This window comes from Atta colombica, unplaced genomic scaffold (genome assembly GCF_001594045.1).
Source record: "Atta colombica isolate Treedump-2 unplaced genomic scaffold, Acol1.0 scaffold107, whole genome shotgun sequence".
In the NCBI taxonomy this organism is placed as follows: Eukaryota; Metazoa; Arthropoda; class Insecta; order Hymenoptera; family Formicidae; genus Atta; species Atta colombica.
The window spans coordinates 327554-331035 of NW_017259192.1; the positions used below are offsets into that span (position 1 = coordinate 327554).

At 29.1% G+C, this 3482-nt stretch overlaps 1 protein-coding gene across 1 annotated transcript in view; it reads right to left on the reverse strand.

Annotated features, from left to right (window-relative positions):
• The window catches only part of LOC108692210, a 10765-nt gene extending 10381 nt beyond the window's left edge, over positions 1-384 (reverse strand). Inside the window, exon 1 of the mRNA XM_018200386.1 lies at positions 291-384. The gene's annotated coding sequence lies outside the window, so the exon portion shown is untranslated. The remainder of the gene's footprint in view (positions 1-290) is intronic.
• Positions 385-3482: the final 3098 nt, after the last annotated feature.

The window sequence follows — 3482 nt, forward strand, 5'->3', positions numbered from 1 at the left end:
TCTTTCAACAAAATGTATTATATTATTGTGTGTTTGTATACACTGGAACAACGTTTGGCGTCTTATTCTAATATCTCACTCCAATCGGTCAAGGCTAGTCGGCCCGCAAACCAGCACACAAAAGAACAGTACAAACAAAGAGTCTGGAGCAAGCGTTGGGTGCGTCTTAAAGCGGCCCGTAGCTTTACCGTAAAATTCCCGATTTGCGAGGAACATGAAAGAAGACTCCTAAGTTCATTCATTCACGCGCGTCGGCATTGGGCGTATTCGGTGTCGTACAGCGTACTTACGTGTTCACGCTTTCGATTCACGGGACGGTCGTAGATGCTCGCGAGACGAGGGTTCAACGACGACTGATGCTGAAGACCGACCACGCATTGTGCAGGCGCGTCAGCTAGCCTCGATTTTTACGATCGACGGAAACACGCCGACTTTTACATCGTGGTATTCACGCATCGAGTCGAGAATACAGACGCTATGGTCCAGTGGCGCTCATTTTCTCCGTGAATCAGCTTGATGGATGCTACTATATAATATTTTGTTATGGATTTTAATATAGAACGAAATTAAAATACGATTAGTAAGAGACGACATGATTGATAAAATGATAAAGTCGTGTGAGAAAAAACATAAAGATTCAAACAAGCCGAAGAAATGTCCTTTTTAAAAATGTTTCCTTTTTTGGTAAACGATTATTTAAAGTTTACCCATTTTAATAAGGAGTTTTTGCAATATCGTTTATTTAGATACGATGAACGCTAAGGTTACTTCTTCTTAACAGCTAATTAAAAAAAAGGGTAACATAATTTTAGCGTTCACCGCATATCTAGATCTTTTTATTACGTTATTACAAAAACTCTCTACGTAATAATTACGTTTGGAAAAAGAGAATTACTCAAACAAGGCAACATGTTACGGTATTGTTAAAATGACATTAAAATAATTCGCAACTCGAAGAGTAACTTTTAGTTTTCATTTTGACACTATTTTGACGTTATATTTTGATATCATGATAACTTTTGTTCTGTTTGAAATTTCTTCGCAATATAATTTTCTTTGTAATATAATTTAAAAAAGATTAAATACGAAGGAATAGTTACAAATCTAATATGTATATGTTTTTAAAACATTTTTTTGTTGAATTCTACATTCTATTATAATAAATTAATTAATTTTAAAGTATTACAATAATAAAAACATATATTCAAAACATCTTCAAGTAACTAAAACATACTGTATCTTCGTTTTTTTTTAGAATTCTTATTTTGACAATTAAAATATTTTATATCAAATTTACATTTCTATGAATTACAAAAATTGCAATGTTTCTAGATTAATTTCTCTCAAAAATAATCCATTTCAGATAATAATAAACATTATCTTGTCAGTTAAAATGTTATTGAAATTTGCGCAAATAATTACGAATTCGTTAATTAACTTAAAAATAGTACATGCATTGTTATACATTTAATCAGCAGCTCGACTTTTAAACTGGCAATTTATTTCAACATTTTACTGCAAATACAAAGATATCATTTAGTAACTACTTGCTTTTTGCAATGACGTAATTATGTATGAGATAACGTCTGTGAAATAAAAGAGAATCCAAGAATCGGATATAGTGACTCGAGGATTATGTCGATTCTACGCCTCAAACATGACATCATAGCAGTCGCTATACGATGACGTATCGATTTAAAAAAAAAAAATGCGAGGCTCTGATTCATTTAATGAATAATTTCAATTGTTATTTAAAATGTTATTTAAAAAATTTCTTATTTTAATTTTTTTGATTTACATTAAACATTTACTAAAATTAAACATTTAATTAAAGTTCTATAAAAACAAGGACTTCTTGAATTTAAGTAAACAAACAACGTTATAAGTTTTTAATAAATAATACTATATCAATTCCAGGACAATTGATAATATTTTTAAAAATTCAATGAAGTCAATTCATTATTATTCAAAGAGTTCTCAGAATTCAGAATAAAATTTTATTTTTAACATGTAAATCAACAATAGTTATCACGAGTACGCATAATAATAAAATTCATCCCGATATACGAAAGCACGCGCATTTTTTAATATATATTATTCATGTGCGAAGGATACGACGCAGTCGTAGAGTATTATCTCGAAATACCTTATATACTTGTGCCTGCACAGTCTATACACACACAAGTGTCTGGCTCACATATTTGTATTATGTTTTCGCTGGCTTTGTTTCCGCCGCCACTCTTCCACTACTTCCACACCCACTCACACACAGACACACGTATGTATACTGTCAGCAAATTATCCACCGTTTGTGTTCGTGTTCACGTTCATTAGCCTCCTTTCGCCAGTTACTTGTGATATATAATACGTGTTTTCGCCGAGTCCTCGCGAGATCGATATATCAGTCATAGATTTTGCAGGATATTAAAAAATTTGTATTCAGGATCGGACAGAGCTTACAAATGTCTGCATTAAAAGCAGTTAAATTATATTAAATTATATTAATATTAATATTAATTCTTTGAGGATTGACCGGAATTTTTTAACAAAGAGATTTAAAGAAGACTCCTCGTTTTCGAGATTACTAAATTCGATTCTGTTTTCAGAATTCTAAAATTCAAATTAAAACAAATAATCTGATTATCGCGAAACTTAGCTCTAGAAGATTTTTAATATCGCTGAGTTTGTAGCTTAAAAATATCGAATTTCAAAAAAGTAAATTTCGCAATTAAAAAATCCTTAAAACTAATCTTAATGTTTAATTAATATATCGTATGAATTTGTGCTACTAGATAGTTTTATAATATAATTAAATTTAAAAAAATTTTGTCCGTCATAATATTCAATCAATTATTTCGAATTTTTTTCTTTTTAACTTCAAATTTGAATAAAACATTATCAATTATCTTGTAGTTTAAAAAAAAAATCGTGCGAATAGTTTACAAAATAAAAGTAACTTTAAATAGATTCGCTATTTTATAAAAGGTTGAATAAATTAAAACAATAAATCAGAAAGATTATGGTCTCTCGCTGAATTCAATATGATCCATCATATGTATTTATAAAATTCTTGTAGAAATATATTCTTCATTATGTAAGAAATTAATCTCTTAATTACTTTGTAATAACTTAATTACTTTGCAACTTAATTAATTAACTTAATTAATTAATTAAATTCGTAATATACATATAAATGTGATTAAATAGTATACAGGGTAATTACAATAAAAAAAAAATGTTTGTCCTTGAAGTGTCGCATTCTTGACTTAAATCTAAACTTAATTCTAAATCCTTTACAAAAATTTTGTCTGAAGCTTAGTTTTCAAATTACAAGAAGAAATAATTAGCGTATCGCATAGCATTTATTACATACTTATGAGAAGTGTTTCTCATAAGACTTCTCATAAATATGTAATAAATACAAGCGCGATAGCGTAAATAAAATTGTTAAAGAAAGTTTGTAAAAGTGAGAAATTGGACAA